The following is a 21,436-nucleotide window of genomic DNA, read 5'->3' on the forward strand; positions in this document are numbered from 1 at the left end:
CTAATGCATGCATGCATGCATCAAATTAAATTCAGGTTTGTGTCAAAATAGTACAAAAATCGCTTTACACAAATAATGGCAAAAAAATAAAATCTGCCCAAAAGTTGACTTTTTAATAATTACCTATTTGTCAGGGCCCCTTGGAATTATCTAACGCCGGCCCTGGCCAATAACACATCGTAAGTACATTGAAAAATGTACAGTTGATCCAGGTGATTGCATCGGTATCGGAATCGGCAGAATAAAACCCTGATCGGAGCATCCGTAATTACAATGCATGTCAAATTCCTAAACAGTAAGTATATACTTTAGAATGATGGTGCTTTGTTTCAACAATATCCAAGATCCGACATCTGGACAGCAAAACAAAGTTCAGACAGAATGTTTGACTCTGTGTGAGGCTCGCCATGCCACTGGTGTCAATGTGCCACTCTCTGACTCATGGTGTTGCCCACAGTGGGGGAGGCAGAAAGAGCGAGAGATGGAGAGAAAGCCAAGAGCTTTCATACTGAGAGTGGGATGCGATGTATTCTCCCCCTACTGACTGAAAGCTTGTCTGGTATTGTCAGTGCGAATTGGACACAGCATTTATTGGAGCTGTTTTCCATATATTTATATATTCACTGGGCACAATATTCATTTGCAATATGCTGATTTGTGTTGGTGTAGTTTTCAGTTATGGAGAGCTGCACTGCATCACTTTTAATCCAAAACAACTCAAAATTTTTAGGTGTGGAGTTTCCCTATTTATGTCTCTGGTGGGTGTGTCCCCTGGGGGTGGTCACCACAGAGTTGTTGTTGTGATTGTTGCCCGCGTGGCTGGTGAACAACATGCGCTGCATAACAATAGGTCATTCTCCTCAGTGGCAATAACACGTTAGTGGTCATTTTGCCAAAGGAATGAGACAATCTTGTGCCGATTGTTAGTAAGCTTCCTCCTCTGTTTAGAGAAGGCCTTTGGAGTTTGACGTAAATGGCTTGTTTCACACCTCTTTCAAACCGCTGGTCTCCCTATCCAGAATTTCGACATTAAGGTAATCCCTCGTTTATGGCTGTTAATTGATTCCAGACCCGACCGTGATAAGTCAATTTCATAAATCTAATATTTTTGTAGTTAGAGCACAGGAAACCTGTTTACGACATTGTAAATACAGGTTTTAACATTATTAGAGCCCTCTAGAAATGAAATAACACCCCTATAGTCACCTTTACATTCCTTTTACCCAATATAGCAGACATAAAAGACAGAAAATAAGCCATTTAAGACATAAATAAGACAGAAAATATACATGCATGTTAGCATTGGTAGAGTTTCTTGTTTTTTTCCTTCAAGTCTGCTGCTTGTGCTTCTCACCAAACATTACAGTAACATTGCTGACACCTTGTGACCATTGTAGAATCCTACATATCATCACAACATCTTTGAATGCGTCTTCTGTATGCCCTATATTTGCATTTTAGTCCATTTTTATGCTTGAAAATGCTTAATTTAGGCCAAAAATATGTACAATTTTCTGAAATATGCTTACTTTTTGAATGATAATAGGGTGTATTCAACCACAAAACGGCATCATGTAATAATTAATGTATTTTTTTTAAAACGTGATAGAATGAAGCTGTGATCGGTCAAAATGTGTGGTGCCGTATGTGTGGACACGAAGCAGAAAGGAAAGGGAGGGGTTACACACACAAGCAAGCTGGAAATGTGAGAAAAAAGAGCAGCAGGAAAGAAACGCTGAAGGACTTTGTTTCTGAATGCCAATCTTCACCAAGGACTAGCACAGTTACCTGTGTTATATATTATTATTATTATACTTTCAAGTTCAGTCTAATAGCTTCCCATAGGAATGCTTTTGTGACCAAATCCCACTCACGTAGCACAACTAAAGTTGCACAGAGCTCACAGGTAACTCGTGGAAAAGTACTGAGACGAGAAGATAGTAAAGAAACACTCTATCACCATAGCTGGAGCCAGTTTGAGCCAGTCTTTCACTATGTAGTCTTACTGGTTTTGCTGGGATAATTATAGCAATTTGCTGTGGATTTTTTTTCATACTGGTAAATGTATTACTTACGGTAGTTGTAATTGTATTCATATTCTGTACGGTTGGGGTTAGGGGTTAGGATTAGGGTTCGGTTAAATTACTATATTTCTCAGTTTGCATGTCACAAAGTTCCATAAAAATAAGAAGCTATTGTTTTAGGACAAAATTTCCATGTTTTCCATTTTTTACGGCCTGGTTCAAGAGCACAGATTTGAGATAATATCTAAACACATAAACGGTCAACTCTCGCAAGCTGACAGGGTAACCCCATCTCTTTGTTGAAGGTTGGAGCTCCTCGTGATTCCGTCATATTATCACCTTGCCATGTTTTACCTGTACAAGATATTCTGCTCTTTCAGTATGAAGTTTCTTACTTAGTAGCTCATTAACGCTTTACCCGCTGTTGTGTGCAAGACTTAGATAGGCTCCAGTTTATTAGCACAGTGATTCCAAACCACTGGAACCACGGGAAATTATCCAATTTAACTTAATTGGTCTGAAAATTGTTATTTATTTACTACAAAAAATGTACATGTGATCATCTATCTATGCCAGTGATGTTTGGTGACAGGCAGAACAATTAAATGTTCTTCCACTGCAATGTTCTTCCTACTTGAGTAAACTCAAAGTTTAGTCAAAAAAGACACAAATTGCAAAGGAACAACGTTCACAAATACTAAAAAAAATGTCACGAAAATGATTTCACAAAGGAAACTGAGGACACATGCTGGAGTTTTGGATTGTCGCCAATATTTTCCAGAAAATTGTGCCCTCTAAAGTTGCAAGAACCAGGAAAATTGAACCGCCGTCGTGCATGACGTGTGCAATTTTATGAGACTTCAACTCGGCAAGAGTCAGAGGATTAAGTCTGTTTTGCTTTTTCTTTGGCTTTTTGGCAACTCTAAATCAAAAGCTCCCCACACGGCAGCCTCTCGGGGATTGTGTCACGTGCAGCCCTATCAAATTAATGGCCTAATGAAAACCAGGATATTTTCATCAATTAAAACAAAACAAACAAAAAAAACAAACGTGAAAACAAAGCATGTCCTGGGAAAAGAGGAAAAGAGGTCGTATGGTCACCCTACAAGAACTTGCAAATTTGAACCGTTGTTTTGCATGACGTCCTTTATTCTCTTCAACGCAGTGGGCATCGGAGGATTACCTCGGAGGATATGTTTTGCTTTTTCTTTGGATTTTTGCGGCTGTTAGGCAACACGAGTTCAGAAGGCGGGATTACTCGGGGATTACGTCACATCCATCTGAGACTCTAATTAATGGACCAATGAAAAACAATTAAACCAGGAAATTTTCATCACTTCCTCAAAAAAAAAACCAAAAAACACCCAAAAAACACAAAAATGCACTGCCAGGAGAGGGTGTAAAAACAGGACATGTCCTGGGAAAACAGGACTTTTGGTCACCCAAGATGTACTATCAACAGGCCTGTTCATGGTTATTAAGCAACAAGCATACTCGATGTTTGATTATGCATATTTTTGAGCATACTGACAACATAACGATAAATAAATGTCCAAGGAAATGTAGTTTCTTCTTGTCCATTTATTCCCCCTACTTTGGGGAGGAGTAACGAGGCACAGCTGTAGCCACTTTCCAATGAGTGGCGTTCTTAAGCGCAGCGGCTGTGGAAGGTTGTTCCTCTTTCTTCTCTTCCACGCTTCTTTCCATGCACACGTCTGTCTTTTGTCGTATTTGTTGCTGTCGGACAACAGCATTGCTGTCGACAAGAAGGGCATGGGCAGACTCTACTTCTTGAGGAAGCGTACGTCCTTCAATGTGTGCAGCAAGCTGCTGGAGATCTTCTACCAGTCTGTGGTTGCCAGTGCCCTGTACTTTACTGTGGTTTGTTGGGGGAGCAGCACCAGCAAAAAAACATATAAACCGAATGGACAAACTGATGTGAAAAGCCAAACATGTTATTGGAGGCATTTGTAACAGTGAGAGACAGGACAACACTGGACAAACTGCTCTCCATCATGGACAACCCCACCTGCCCACTCCATCGGACAATAGAGAGGCATCAGAGCTCATTCTCCAACAGACTCCTCCAGTTCCGTTCCCACAGTGAACGCTACAGAGCTTAATTCATTCCACACGCCATCCAGCTCTACAATACTTCATCTGTAGAAGATCATTCACAACATTATTGCGCTCTACTGTCTGTCTTTACTTGTATTCGCCATATTTTTACACACTATTTGTAAATATGCAAATCTCGTTAATGTTATATTCTTTTTATTTTGTTATATTTTATTCATATTGCATTGCATTTCATTTTAGAGTGTTTGTCTTTTTCTTCTGCAATTGAGCTACTGTAACCGAGCAATTTCCCTTGTGGATCAATAAAGTCTGTTCAAGTCTAAGTCTATTTTTTAAGGAGAGAGTTTAAACAGCCCCATTGCAGTGTGATGCGAGTGTCCCGCTGAAGGACAAAACAGAAGCATATTTCAACAAACTTTATCAGGAGAGACAATCCGGTGCAAGGGCGTAGTTTGAGGTTTCCCGTTGACATGGAAACGCCATTGGGAGACTTGTTTTTGGAGACAGAAGGTCTCTAGCCTTGAGCAGTTAACCGTAATGTAGCCGTCCCTTCTTCCAGCAAGTCAGTGTGTGACATTAATGTGTTTACACTAATCCCTCATTTGTCACGCTTAATTGGTTCCAGACCCAACTGGGATAAGTGAATTTCCGCAAAGTAGGATTCCCTATTTATAAATGAATCTGTAGTTAAAGAATAGACAACCTTTTATGACCTTTATTTTGATTACTATTAGAGCTCTCTCGCATTAAATAACACCCTTATAGTCACCTTTACACTCCAATTACCCGATATAGTAGACATAATAGAAAATAAGACATAAAGAAGACATAACAGACTCATGTTAGCATTGGGAGAGTTATATTTATATTTTAGTCGCTTGAAAATGCTTCATTTAGGCAAAAATAACTTAAAAATGTCTTAAATATACATATTTTTGGACTAACAATAGGTCAGTTCAAAAAACAGCAATGATTTATTAATTAATATATAGATTTTTTAAATGCAATAGAGTGAAGCTGCGAAATTGGAAGCGCAAAGTGGCGAAGGATTACTGTACTGGCAGAAATACATACAGTATGCATGCCTGTTAGTGCGTAATGAAAACTACTAAAAAGGAGTACAAAATTGCCTTTCTTTTTGTCTCCTGATAAGACTGTTTGTGCTTATGGATTATTGCGAGAAAGCCGTTAAAGACTTTATGTTTTTACAACTCTGTCTCAGCAATCCAAAACCCAAGTGTTACATTTATCAATGAATGTGTGATCATAAGCCAGTGTGTAATAATATATTTTTGTTGTGGATTATCCATCCACCTCTTACTTTGTCACGCCATACTATATAATAACCACTTGCAAATATTTACATGATTTTCATCAGTTCACAATACAACATTATTGTGAAGAGCATGCAACAATGCCACACTCCTGCTTGCTACTTGTGCAGCATCTGTGAACTTAATGTGGAGCAGATAAGCCACAAGATAATAAAGCCCCTATTTTATTTTTAAATATACATTTTAAAAATCTATAATGTAGTACAATAATAGTAATAATAATAATAATATAACAACAAAGTATACTGTATTATTTTTTATTTTTAAATATACATATATTAAAATGTATAATATTTAATAATGTAATAAAATGTAATAATAATAATAATAAATAAAATATTTTTCTTTAGTTTTTATTTTTAAAATATATATTTCATTTTTTAAAAATAGAATACAATAAAAAATATAATAATAAAGTATTTATTAAAATACATTACAAAAATTATAATGCTAGAATAATAATAATAATATAACAATAATAAAAATAAATACATAGATTTTTATTTTCCTTTTCCTTTTTAAAATATATATTTAATAAATGTAGAATATAAAACAACAATAGAAACAACAAAGTATTCAATATATATAAAAATATGGTAATAATAAGAATAAGAATAAGAATAATAAATATATTTTTATATATATTAAAAATGTTATATATTTTAATGTATTTAAATTGTGTATATATATATATTAAATATATATATATTTAAAAAATGTGTAATAAAATACAATAATAGTAATAATAATATGATAAAGTATTTGTTCAAATATATTTATAATTATTAATATTATAATAACAATTAACAATAATAAAAATAAATTAGATAGATTTTTATTTTACTTTTACTGTTTTAAATATATATTTAATACATGTAGAATATAATACAACAATAGTAATAATAAAGTATTAACTATATGTAAAAAATTTTAATACTGCAGTAATAATAATAATAATAATAGTAATAAAAGTAATAATAATAATAGTAATAATACATATTATAAATGTATTATGAATGTATAATAGAGTAGTAATAATAATAATGACAATAATAACAATATGAGAGTAATTAAAATAAATATATTTTTTCTTTATTTTTTCTATTTAAAATATTTAAAATGTATAATATAACACAATAACAATGTAGTAATAATATAATAATAAAGTTTGGAAGAAAATTGCAAGCACATGCCCAAAAAACAAAGCTGCTGCAGTTCATTAGCGCGTGTGACAACGTATGTGACAGTCGCACCCACCAGCATGCACCAGTGTGTCCGTATGTTGTGTTTGTATTTTGATTCCGACATGAAAAGGCACTTCCACACCCATATATTTACTTTCTAAAAATAAGATCATGACGTCAAACAACCGTTTTTTCAGCTGGTCAGATAACATTTGCCCCTCCCTCCCTCAAACACGCTCGATAACTGTAGCGTGAAAAAAAATAAAAAGCATCCAAATGTTTCTCAGTCGAGTGCCATGCAAAGACTAATATGAGGCTTTTTTATTGTTACTCGACATCATGTTCTATACGTTCACACTCATCCAGCATGTTTGCCTAAATCAGGTTCTTATTCTATTTTAGCGCATATATCTGCATCACTTGTGTTGCCATGGTGTGTGATAGAGTCAGACACTGACTTATTAAAGTCCCATACATGAAAGCACAAACATGTACACCAGTGCCACTGATTTACTCATTAAAGCCCAAAGTGAAGAAACACGTCTGAGATTATTGCCTTGATAAGTATTCACGGCACATAAAACTCTCTGCAGTGAGGCTTAGATATGAGTCATAGTCTAGAGTGGTAGGAGGGCACATTTACAGACCGACTTTTTATTGCCACTTTGCTGAAAACAAATATCTCCAACAACTTCACCGACGACTGCGCAACGATAATTAAGCAGCGACTAATGAATGGAAATATTTGGCTGCTTGTATACATACCGTCCACAGCTGAAGTGGGACAGATTGAAATTCAGACGTCCCCAATCTGAATTGTATAACAAGCACAAGAGGTATCTTTTTCATTTCATATCCATTTATAACTTTTTAACTCGTGTCTCCCCTGAATAAATACGCAGTAAACATTTCGCTGACTCTATCGTCGGCGCGTCTAGCTGTACAATCACTCATTTCATAACGTTGAGCACAATCCTCTTGTTGAGCGAAATCATTTTTTCCACTCTCACCACAATAAAACCTTCATGAACTATAAACAAAAACCAAAAGAACAAAAAAACAAAGAACCGGCTGTGGAAACCCCTGGTTTAAAGTGTTCCTTTTTAGGAAGGTGCGAGTGGAACAGTAAGCGTTTGAATAGGGTGATGATTATTTTGTTTTCAGTGAAGTTCCTTACCTAAGAATGATGCAGCGTGCAGACCTTTCTCATCTCCACTGAACAATGGCCGCACGCTGCTCTCATCTCATATTTGTCCCTTTATGAAGGGTGATGTGTTCAAAAACAGGTGCACCGCACCTCGGCGTCTAGGCCAGGTGGCCTTTTCGTCCGCTTTTAGGCAAACTGTCCTTCACTTGGAATATGTACAGTGTGGGAAATGGGACATTATGTCGCTGGGAGGGCTTTTTGTAAGCCTGGACAGGCACCTGCGGGCACACACACAATATGAATATATGCAAAATGAATTGCAAAAGTGCCGGCCCATGAGGGCGGATTGGCCCATGCAGGGCGGACTGAACAGTACCATGTAACACGGAAAATTCTATCTGCTCGACCCATCATCACATTACATTATCATTCATTATTGGGCATATTAATTACTCTTAGTTTTTCACTATTCGCTGTTGGTCCCGCAACACAAACCCTCACAAAAAGCGGGGATCTCTTGTCAAGGCAATATTTTTAATAACGTTGTACCTGTCACACGTTATCAAAAGAAGTTCAGCGCTGTTTGGTAAGACTAAATAAAACCAAACTAAAATAACATTCAGCTCTTAATATTATGTCTTTATTGCCAAAATATTTTGACTTTATAATCGTCATATTTTTTCCCAACCTAAATTTCCCAATATAGCATCTTTATTTTTTATTTTATTTTTCATAATTATACAACTGTTAAAAAAAATTACAATTTCAGTCTTTAATATTTCAACTTGATATTTTTTCTCTTAATATATTGTTTCTCTTAATATTACGACCAGTCTCCTGACATTTTGTCTTTATTCTTGTAAAATGATTGCTCTTTTTTTCATGTTTGCGGTTGGGTTTTTGTCAGTTTTCTTGTTTCATTGTATTTTTAATAATATATATTAATATACAGCACATATTATATATGTATTCTGTATTAATATGTATATATATACATATTTTATATATATATATATATATATATATATATATATATATATATATATAATAAATATAATATTAATACATATTATATTATATTCTTGTTTCATTGTATTTTTAATAATATATATTAATATACAGTACATATTATATATGTATACTGTATTAATATGTATATATATATATATATATAATAAATATAATATTAATACATATTATATTATATTCTTGTTTCATCATATTTTTAATAATATATATTAATATACAGTACGTATTATATATGTATACTGTATTAATATGTATTAATATTATATTAATATTATATTAATTAATAATATTAATTATAATATTAATTAATATTATATGTATTATATTTATATATATTAATATGTATTAATATTATATTTATTATATATATATATATATATATATATATATATATATATATATATATAATAAATATAATATTAATACATATTAATACAGTATACATATATAATATGTACTGTATATTAATATATATTATTAAAAATAAGATGAAACAAGAAAACTGACATTATCTGAGCCTTACGTCGACGTCGCCGCCATATTGGATGTGGCAAGGCTGTGCTGTAAATGAATACAAATAAATGTACATCATAAAGCGCCTTTCTACAAAGACGTGTAAGTTAATGCCTCTCGTTCATACGTTCACACACACACTAATGTACTTCAGCAAACCGTTAAGATTCACGATTCAAGAGAGTTTTATGTGTCAAGTGCATGGTAAAACAACAGTTATACCATGCAATGAAAATCTTATTCTGTTCATTCTCCCAAGAAAAGAAAGAAAACACAAGAAAGAATAAGAACATAAGAAACATAAACACATAAACAATGAAAATCTTATTCTGTTCATTCTCCCAAGAAAAGAAAGAAAACACAAGAAAGAATAAGAACATAAGAAACATAAACACATAAACATATATACCAATAAATTAAGCAACAGCAACAGACATTAATACAAATAAATATACAAATAAATAAGTAAATAAATAAATAAATAAAGTGCTATGAGTGTGTGTTGCGTGCGGCGTGTGTGAGTGCTTCGTTGAGAAGCCTGATGGCCTGTGGGTAAAGAGGGGAGTTAAGCACCAAAAACAATGTATTTGATGTTCTCAGACGGCTAAAATGAGAACGTTATTGATCCCACACAGTAGTAATTTGTTTTAATGCAATAAAATAAAATAAGAACATGAAAGTTATCAATCAAAATAATAATCAGCAAATTCATGTATTTTAAACAATACCCCTTTCACTAAAAATACATTAAATCTGTCCAAAAATAACATAAATCAAGGCACAAGAAACACAAATGTATTCTTATATTAAACATGTATTACATGAATTACCTACTCAAATGGGTGGAGTAGCCAACAAAACAGCTGTACTCATTTAAGAGTATTGTTACTTTTTACAATTTTACTCAAAAAAAAGATACACATACTGGTATCAGTATTGGTTGATACCGGAATTGTAAATTGAGAGTTGGACAATATCGACATATATATATATATATATATATATATATATATATATATATACAGTATATATATATATTGAAATTGGCATATTTCAGACATAGTGGCACATAGTGATTAATCATAATTAATTCATTTGAAAAGTGAGATTAATTTGATTAACATTTGTAAACATTTGACAGCCCCAATAAACAAGTGCGTTCATCAGTTTGTAATTTTGCTGCCTACTAATTCTTCACTTTGATAGTTGCTCAACACACCAATTGCCCCATTTTTGCATTTTAGAAAGAAAAAACTTCATCATTCGTTTTTTAACATCGTATCTGGTCAACAGTATAATTACACCTGCGGGCTTAGATCACAAAAAATGTTTCACAATTCCTAACCTTACTCGGAGTTTATTTCTTCTGTGGGTTTATACATTATATAATTTGGTTTCCCATAAAAATGGTGTTTTAGTGACCTAACCTGCTCTCTCCAGCTGTCTGTATAAAGTCACTGAAAACTGCTCAGGACGATTTGTTGACAGAGCGCGCATGCCAACCATCATCACTGAGCATTGCGACAGTTACAAGCCTGTAAATACCTGTGATTGCGAGGCAACAGTCCAAATGACAACACTCTCGATATTTCGGCTATGAATGAATTGCTGTCTTTTACAGAACAAAGCCAGATCTGTGGCTTTTGTTAAGTCTGGTGCATTTTTGATGACACAGAAAAATGTAAATATTGAAACTTGTCACAAACCGCTGTGGGACTGAGCGTGGAGTCCAGCTAGCGGATGTTAGTTTACATATTTGACTGGTGAGAAGCATTTTGTGAATGGGTCTAACATAAATATCTCACACCAGCTGGCTGCAGGGAAACACGCAGGAAGAATTTAGCAACCCCAAATAAAGAAGTCAAGCAGACGGCTTTCAGTAAATCTTGAAGCCGTAAGAGACTTTTGACCTTTTTGGGATCGAACTATTGCATGTGCTGCAACAAGTGATCACTTCCAAGACGTACTGTCAGAAGGAACATGAAGTAATCATTTTTAAGACGTTGTGTGTTGTGTTAACACCAACTTTAGAGGCATGAGGAGGCGGAGGAAAAAAATAACTAAAAATAACACTTCAATAGGTTGTGCGCACAAAATGACTAATACATATGCCTAATTTTATAATATGAGTTTGTAAGTTTACCCTTTACAAGCACATGAACACTCCACATTTTTATTGCTGGTTTATTTTCACACAGACAGAAGGTTAGAATTTGTCAAAGCCTTTGCTATTTACTCATTGTTTTATTTTTAATTATTACCATTATCGAATTATTTTGAAGTACTATGTTAAATATAATAATTAGATATAATTATTATATAGCTTATATAGTATTACATATTTTTATATTTATTTTTATTTATTTATTTTTTTTCATTTTTCTTTAAGGAAAAAAAAAGAAAAAAGAAAAAAGAAGGTTTTGTTTCTTTATTCATATTTATTTTATATATATCAATATATATATATATATGTATATACATATATATTTATATATATAAATATATACATATATATATATATATATATATATATATATATATATATATATATATATATACATTTTTTTTGGTCTTACTGTTATCTATTATGTATTATTATTCTGATTATCATAGAAAACATGACATGGAATGCAGGAAGTGAACAACAAGTATTGTACTAGATGTGGAATAGATGGGGGGTAGGATTAAATAAGTATATATTATATAAATATTATATAAATATTATATAAACATTATATAAATATTAGGGCTGTCAAAGTTAACGCATTAATAGTGCGTTAATGGAACCTTCCTTTAATGGCGCAAATTTTTTTTGACTTGCAATTAACACGCGCACTTCCTGTTTGACCCTCGGCGCACAACGCATTTAGAGCAATCGTAATCGCAATGTGAAGCCAGAAGCGAGACCAAATATTGAGCAGAAATGGACAAAGGAAAGGGTATTTTGCAAGGTTAGTTAGCTTCACAGCCGTGGCAGATGCTTCTCTCGACAAGTTATTTGTGTCGCTGTGAGTCGAGTTGTCACGAAGAGATATAAATATATATATATATATATATATATATATATATATATATAATATAATATATAGATATAAAGTTACTTGTGCACTGCAGGTATTTTTTAAATTGGCAAATAAACACTGGTACCATTTTTTTAAATAAAGTATTTTAATCGATGTGACATACCTAATTATATTATATTATCCTAATATATAATCATAAATAATTGACAAAAAATAAATTAACTTATTAACTTATTAATATATATAAATAATAATATTTAATATAATATTGTTATTTAAATGAATGAAAAATATTATATTATTTTATTTTATTGATTAATTGAATATTTTATTTATTCTGTTAACTATTTAGTATTTGTAAAAGCTTATTTAATCCAGGGGTGTCGATAGCTGTTTCTAGATTGTAAGTAAAAGTTATAATGTTACGATAATAAAGTCAAAATATTATGAGAACAAAGACATAATATTAAGAAGAAATATGTACAGGAATAGAGTTGAAATACTTGTAAAAAACAACAAATTGAAACTGCAACAATGAACAAAAGAGTGTAAAATCTGCGTTAATTGGCCCTCTGCACATTCTCAAAATACAAGAAAACTTAAAAAAGAGCAATAATGTTCAAAGAGAAAAATTCGCATAAAGTTTAAATATTAAAGACTAAAAATTTAGTTTTTTTTATTATTGAAAAAAATTGAAAAACAAACAAAACAAAGAATAAAGTTGCAATTTTAGAATATTTAGGTTACGTTATGATATTACAATAATAAACTCAAAATATATTATTATAATATTACGATAAAAATGTACAAGAAGAATGTGAAATATTTGTTAAAAATGACAATAAAAAGAAAGCAAAAAAGCATAAAGGAGAAAAAGCTCATTTCTACTAATAATTTGCGCTTGTCACGAATAAGACAAAGCTCAGGTGCAGGCTGTTTTTTCTTTAAATATATAAAACATCTCAGTATAGCTGCATAGGTCGGTTAAGAACAGGGATGTCCAAAGTGCGGTCGGTGACTTGTTTATTATTGGCTCGCTTTTTTGACAATTTGACACTAAAAAAAACAAAAAAAATGGAAAAAATTGACCAAGAGCCACAATGTAAAGGAAAAAGCAGAAATGTTGATACACATAGAAGCAATTTAGACTGACAACGCACTGAGCTATTAGACTGAATATAAAAGTGTAATAATAATAATATCCAGCACAAACATACGTCAGTAGGTTGTGCACGCAAAATGACTAATGCGTATGCCTAAATTGATATTAAACAATGATGATTTTTGAAGTTTACCCCTTTACAAATACATGAACAGTCCACATTTTTATGGAAGTTTTATTAACAGTCAGAACGTTATAAATTAAAATGTAATTTGTATTTGACTGGTCTCCTTCCAACCAGCAAGAATTCTGACCCCCGCAGATCCGTTATGAAGCATACAAATTAGCCCAGTCCCTCGGTGAGAAAGAGACCATTGCTATCAAAATAAATGTGATAATGGGATACAAGATAAGATGCAAAGATAACATTGAATGGCCCTCGCTCTGGAGTTCTATGCTGTATCTCACCTCAGCAATGAAAGAAATCTACGTGCTGCTTGTTGTCACAGCAGTCAATGAATGATGAGAACCTCCTGGCCCCAGCCAGGACATTGAAGATGGCTCATGGAATGGATCTCCCAGCATGACAATGACCCAAAACATATGGCCAAGGCAACAGAGGAGTGTCTCAAAAAGAAGCACATTAAGATCCTGGTGTGACCTAGCCACTCTCTGGACCTTATTTCCATAGAAATTCTGCGGCGGGAGCTGAAACTTCAAGTTGCCAAGCAACAGACTTGAAACATTTAGGGTTTGGAGAGTATCTGTAAAGACGAGTGAACCAACATGTCAAAGTCACGTTTTGCTGCAGGATCAGATACTTATTTCACTCAGTCAAACACAAATTAATTTATAACCTTTATTTCATTTTTTCCTGTAATAAGTTGGGGTGTCACAAGATCTCGCGAGATTAAAACGAGACAAGATTTCTCGTTTGGAGAAAAGCTTGCAAGAATAGAGTGCCTTACAAACACCTTGCAACCCAGCCTACCTCGGGGAGTGACATGTGGCTGTTTTTCCCATCGGATTTGAACAGCTGCCGCTGTGTTAATGTCCAAGCAGAAGCTGTAGTAATTCTGCATTTGATCAAACTTACTTAATATTTGTCAGATCAAAACACGTAGATGTTGGGACTTGGTTGCACCCCAATCACCAAATGGTTCTATTCACGCTCGTTACTTTACAGGTGCCGGCGATCAACGGTGCCGCTTCATACCACACCTCATGTGTAGCAGAAATGACAATTTAGAAACATGGTCCCTATGTTTAGCAAGTAGGGGGTGAGCATCCGTCATGCATTTATTCGCTAATTAAATTCAAGCGGTAAACGAAAGCGAAGTATCCGTCGCGCAGGAGCTCACCTCCAATTGTGCACATGCAGGTCTGAAAGTCGCATTACCCCCTCCACAGTGCAAGCCAACGCCTGACCATCGACATAGGCAAGAAGGCAGAGCTTGGACCCCCCATCCCCTGACAGCGCCTCGTTTTCCTGGCGAAACACGCATGGGTGTTCAAAGTGTGGCGCAGGGGCCATCTGTGGCTCTTTCCAAAAACCCAGCAAAAACAGGAAAAAAGGCATCATGTAACTAGAAAAAGCTCCAATGTTGTTACGAGAAATCTCGCAAGATCTTGTGACACCCCTAATCATGATATATTACTATATAGTATCATAAAAGTGGTTGATTTGGTTTAAAAAATGCTGATAATAATATAATTTAATTCCAATTTCTGGGAGAATAAACATTTCAAAATGCACATGCATTGTTTTGTGACTCGGTTAAATCAAAAAAGTGTGTTTGTCCAGTCTATGTATTTAGTATTTAGTACATGTATTTTATCCTTGTACTTTTCTTAAAATGAATGTCAAAATCTTGTCTTGAGTTGGGTTACTTGTGACACCCCTAATGATTAGCATAAAGCACTTTCTAAGGCTCAACAAGAGACAGGACTGGCACATTTAACATGGTTCAATCTAACATTGTTGCCGGTTTCACATAGCACTACAAAGCATTGTCACCAGCTGTAGGAGTTGAGAATCACTGATCTACATGTAGAGACTACTAGAGGAACATGGACGCTTCATATTAATATTCATAGCTGTAATTGTTTGGGTATAAGGAAGTGTAGGTGTTGCATTAAAGCTGTGGATGAAATAATGTCCTTGTCGCAAAGAGCAAGAGAGGACGTAATAAGTCTTAATGTTGGGGACTTTGGAGGTGCACAAGGGCTCATTAAGTCCCTAAACGCCTCAGGCTTTCCAATGTTCTCACCTTCTACTCACCACTGACCTATGACTCACCAGCTTCCGCATCCTGAGAGTAAACCATTATTCAATTACTTCCATCACAAAGTATCATGTCGGAAGGTTGGAGGGCACCTCTCACTCCAAACAGTCGAATCCTTTGTGTTTATCATTTGGATCGCTTCTCATAAATGACGTATACGTGACTCGGAACATGTCTGCCCGGACAAATACTTCACATTTCTCCAGCATGATGTACAAATAGACGGCATCCCTTCTACTGAGATTCACCAGCCGGGCTGCGGTCTTGGCCGACATTCGTGTGACAGAATACAGGAGCTCTTGCAGACATCACTCCATTCAGATTAGTCAGTAAGGTGGAATGGGGAAAAAAATCAGCATGACAATAATGATTATTAACTATAATCACTTCACATGGCTTCTATCCTCCAAGGTCATTAAAAAAATAAATAAATAACCAAGTGTCACCAATGCATTGAAGTACAGCTGTTTATTTAAACCAAATGAATCACTCGAGTTGATAACAGTATTGATTTACGGTAACAGAGCAGAGACTCGACGATGAAACAAGGGAACCAGATCTTTGCGGGTCCCGTTAGTTTTTGTCTCTTTCTAGAGGTTTTCATCTCAGCCAGAGGCCACTATCGCTCCACTCCGCTTATATCCAAGCCTCACCTCGGCTGATGACTCATCTCCCTGCCTTATTAGGGTGAGAGAACAGCATTCACTCGCCATTGTCGGACTACAGGATTGCTTTGCTGCGCACACCTTCTAATGAAATGGAGCTGTGAACGGCACAGACGGGAACAGCTTGAATGTGCGGCGTACATATCTAGCAATTTGACATCATGAGTTTAATTTGTGCGGCTAAAAATGAGTCGAGTTGAGTATCCTATAAAAAGTTTGACTGGAACCATGAAAATAAATATATATTATATAAGATAATAATGATATACCAGTATAATATACTTTTCTTACAGTGTATTGTACAAACAGCTCAAAATAATTCAACCCCTCTAAACCAATAAACCAAAACCATTAAAGAAGCTCAACATGCCATGACTTTATGGATTTATTGAAGTATGCCATATATCACTTCTTCCAGTGAGGGCCACATAGTGCAATGAAATTGCATCCTTTCATTTTTTTTGCCAATACAACCAAAAGGTAGCGCAACCAAATCATAAGGTTTATAGAACATAACTAAAACCGCTCACTGCAACCACAAAGCAACCAGCCGGTACCCAAAAACCAACTTCCATCCATCTGTTGAGGGAACGTTAGGGGAAGATTGAGGGAACACGCAACATTAAAGAAAACATAATAAAAACTTTCCACTGCAGCCAAGGCGCAACCAAAAGATGCTCGAAACCAAACCAAAAAAAAACGTTTCTGCAACAAAAATTTTAAGATTTCATGACATTTTGGGAACCAAAATTGGCTGGCATGGAACTTTGCCCCTTTGATATTTTCTAAAGCAACGCATGTAGATATGCTAAGAAGTAATACATATTTCAAGAAAAAAATGCATATCGGTGAAAAAGCTTATTATTAGTATCAACTTCCCACTGTTGCTATGATTGTTTTTTTTACATTTTCAAATATATCAACTTTTTTCTATAAATAATTTTTTCTATAAATAATCTTTTCATAATATTTTAACTTTATTCCCGTAATATTATACGTTTTTCCCCAACCTTATTTTCCAAAAGCTGTATTTTGTTTTTTCTCATAATTTTTACTTTATTTAAATTATTTAATTTATATATAAATATATATATATCCACTCCATTCTACGTGCCCTAGGATTGACTGGCGACCAGTCCAGGGTGTACCCCGCCTCTCGCCTGAAGTCCTCATAATATTATAATAGTTAATACTTAGTATGTTGACTTAATGCTCCTAAAATTTCTGATTTCCCTTTTTTTTTTACTGTCCATTTTCTTCTTGTAAATTGTCTTCTCGTAGTAATGAATTTATTCCCAGAATATTTTGACTTTGTCTTGTGCCATTATAACTGTCTCTGCAACCTAATTTTCCAAAAATTACAACTTTATTAGTTGTTTTGTTTGTTTCTCTGAATATTACGACTTTAAAAAAATTCTTGAATATTTCAACTCTATTCAGCTAAAATCGTAAAATTAAGAGAAGTCGTAAAATTGCAACTTCTCAATATTTTGACTTAATTCTTGTAAAATTTCAGCAGTTTTTTCAATTTTTGCTATTGTTTTTTTTGTAACTTTTTCAAACTTTTTTTTTAAACTTTAGAACTTTTTTTCAAACTTTATGTTGTTTTGCTTGTTTCTCATAATACGATGACTACAAAAAACATTCTTTTAATATTTCAATTTTTCCTCACGATATTATGACGCAATTTCTCGGAAAATTGCGTCTTTTATGCTTTAGATTGCAACTTTTGCTTTATACTATTTTGACTTTATTCTTGTAAAAGTCATGCTGATTTTTCAATTTTTACTGCTTTTTTTTTTTTTTTAAAAAGTATTGTTAAATTATATTTTTGGAACGTGCCAATAATAAAACAGCCCCCGGCCACACTTTCGACACCACTGCCATATATTGACAGTTTTTTTTTTTTTTTTTGGGGGGGGGGGGTAAATACTAATTTTAAGTGCAACTATACATTTTTCATTATTAAGGTCACTTGCTTAGCTGCCAAAGTTACCAAATAGGGTTCCTTTGCCACAGCTAAAGATTTGTTCAGCATTATTTATCCATCATAAATCTGCTGTATTTTCAATTCATCACAGGGTGAGAGGTGGGGTACACCCTGGACGGTTCATCTGTTCATCTGACACACAGAGCCAGATGACTATTAACCTACGAAAGAACAGGAAGAACATTTTGTAAGAATGGCTGTTACATCATCTTCCACCCCTCCCTGTGTAACCCTACATTGCACTCGTACTCTGGTAAAGGTAATTCTTTAGTTCATTTCCAACATGCGTAACACAATTACATTGAGGAACATAATAGGTTTACACTTGCACAATTCCACATGTCCGCAAAAGAGTAAAAAGAAGCAAATCTTGTTTAATCTTACCCCTTATCCATGTCTCCGCAGTTGCTAATAGTCGCATGTACAATGAGAGTCAAAGCAGCTCCTTCTCCGTGCAGACATGTATGTTAATACAGAAATATAAAAAATACATACAAATATTTACAACATAAAATAAACTAAGTACTGTAAGCGCTTAAGAAAGATGCAAATAATCCAAACTAGGTTTTTTTCATGGCCATATGAATGTACATAAAATATATACAAAAAAACATATTTAAAATAAAATAAACAACTGTGGTCCCGGTATTGACCCCTGAGGTATGCCACAAACTATATCCCACCACCACAACGTGTGTTCTCTCAACTTCATAACTGTTAGGCAGCTTTCACCCCATTCAAAACCACCCCCCCAAAAAAACGAGTAAAAATGTAAAAATCAGCAGGACTTTTACAAGAATTAAGAGAATTATGTCAAAATATTAAGAATTAAAAAGTTGTATTTGGAAAAATGATGAGGAAAAATTATGTAATTTTGTAACATAACGCTGAAATGTAACTTGTGACCGATCCAGGATATACCTCGTGTCTCGCCTCAAGTCAGCTAGGATAGGCTCCAGCATACCTCCGTGACCCTGGTGAGGACAAGATCATAGAAGATGGATGGATGGATGGATAGATGGATGGATGGATGAAGTTGAAATATTAAAGAGAACATCTTTTTAACATGTAATAAGAAAATGAAGTTGTAATTTTTGGAAAATTTTGTTGCAGAAAAAGTTATGTCATGTTGTAATGACTTAAGTCAAAATAATAATATATTAAAGTCATAATTACGAGAAGGCAATTTACATGAAGAAAGTTGAAATAGTTTGTAAAATTTGACCAAAAAAATCCCAGCAGAAATTGAAAAAAAAAAAAGCGGAAATTCTACGGAATAACATCAAAATATTATGAGAAAAAAAGTCAAAAATTATGAGCTAAAAAGTCATAATCGTAAGACAAGAAAGTCATAATTAGAAGATTAAAAGTCAAAATTATGACATAAAGTTATAATTATGGCATAAAAAGTCGAAATGATGAGATACAAACTGCCATGTGACGAAGGCTCCGGTGAAGAAAGCGGCACAATTGCAGTTTGTATCTCATCATTTTGACTTTTTATGTCATAATTACAAGTTTTTATGCCATAATATCGACTTTTTATCTCATAATTATGACTTTTTTTTCTCATAATTCCGACTTTCTTATCTCATAATTATGACTTTCTCATCTAATAATTATTTTTATTTTTTTCATAATTCTAACTTACCATTGGAATTAGTATTTTTCTGTCAGTGGCGGAGAGACAACCGGAGTTCAAGTATCGTTTACGCACCATCGACACTGAAATCTTTAATCTATATCTGTTTTGTCGGTGCGAGGAATGTATTTCCTTTGTGTTCCCACTACTTTTGTTTTCCCAAGCTATTGAACAGCGTGGTGGAGCAGCAATATAAGAAAAAAATGAATAAACCAAGAAATAAATCTATGGTGATGCAACTATTGACACATCATCTCAGTTGACAACCCATACTTGTAAAATTGTAGGTAACACAGATCCAAGATACTCATGTTAATCAATCAGTCAGGGGCAGGTTGGAGCCTTTAATTTGAAATATTCTTGTTTCCAAGACACGTATGTGCGCAAGGTTTCTAAAGGCTTTGTCGGCTGGGGTTTGGCGTGCGACAACCAAACAGGGCCCGGTTGGGCTCAACTAGAACAGAGACTGTGGCCAGGCCGTCTGAAAGCAATTTAGAGCTTCTCTGCCCTCTAGTGTCCCAAAATTGACTCAAATTCATTGCCATGCTCATACATGGGTTGCTATGAAAATAAATAAATACGGCGAAAATGTCTCACTCTGTCTCTATGGTGAATACTCAAGAGACTTTCCATGATTATCATTTTAATTAAATATACCTTTCATATAGAAGCGCCTTCTGAGGGAGTGTTTAATGTATTTTCATATACTCAACTCTCATTTTCTCTGCTCCTTTATGATTTAATCAGCAAGTGTTGGCAGAAGCCTCATGGCCAGGCCAGGGATGAGTCAGCCAGGCTGCAGTTTGGTGAACTGAGGTGAGGACACTTACACAGGACGGCGGCGAATCTGTGGACAAATCCCAAACAGAACAGAGAGAGAGAGAATGCGGGATTCCATTGTGAGCGCTACATTTTGGAAAATGACTTGTTTTTCGAGCCAGAGAGCCATAAAGTGGAAGAATGCTTGGAATGCAAAAGGGCTCCTACCTCCAGAAACACACCATTAATTGTCCTCTTTGAAATGTTTAACATGGGGATAACCACTGACCTTTTAAAACGAGCAGATTTGTTCCATATATAGACAAATATGGCCCCCACGGATGCTTTTCCCTAATCAGGAATCTAGGTCTGACCTGCCTTGAATGTTCACTGCATGTTTTGAAAGCAACATGGATGTAAATTGGCTTGGAAATCCACAAGCACCACGCGCATATACGTCCTATCAACCTGAGTGATGATCCTGGCTCGTAACGCCGCCTCCTGCATTCCTTCCGCTTCCAACAAAATACCGTCTTGACAGGAACGCTTTCCGTGTCTGTGTTTAGTCTTTGCCAACGTGCCTTGATTTTCACATGCTACAGAAAATGTCATCTTCATTATAAAGCTATTTAATAGATTGTCCAGAAATGATGAGCCAAG

This window comes from Dunckerocampus dactyliophorus, chromosome 3 (genome assembly GCF_027744805.1).
Source record: "Dunckerocampus dactyliophorus isolate RoL2022-P2 chromosome 3, RoL_Ddac_1.1, whole genome shotgun sequence".
Lineage (NCBI taxonomy): Eukaryota > Metazoa > Chordata > Actinopteri > Syngnathiformes > Syngnathidae > Dunckerocampus > Dunckerocampus dactyliophorus.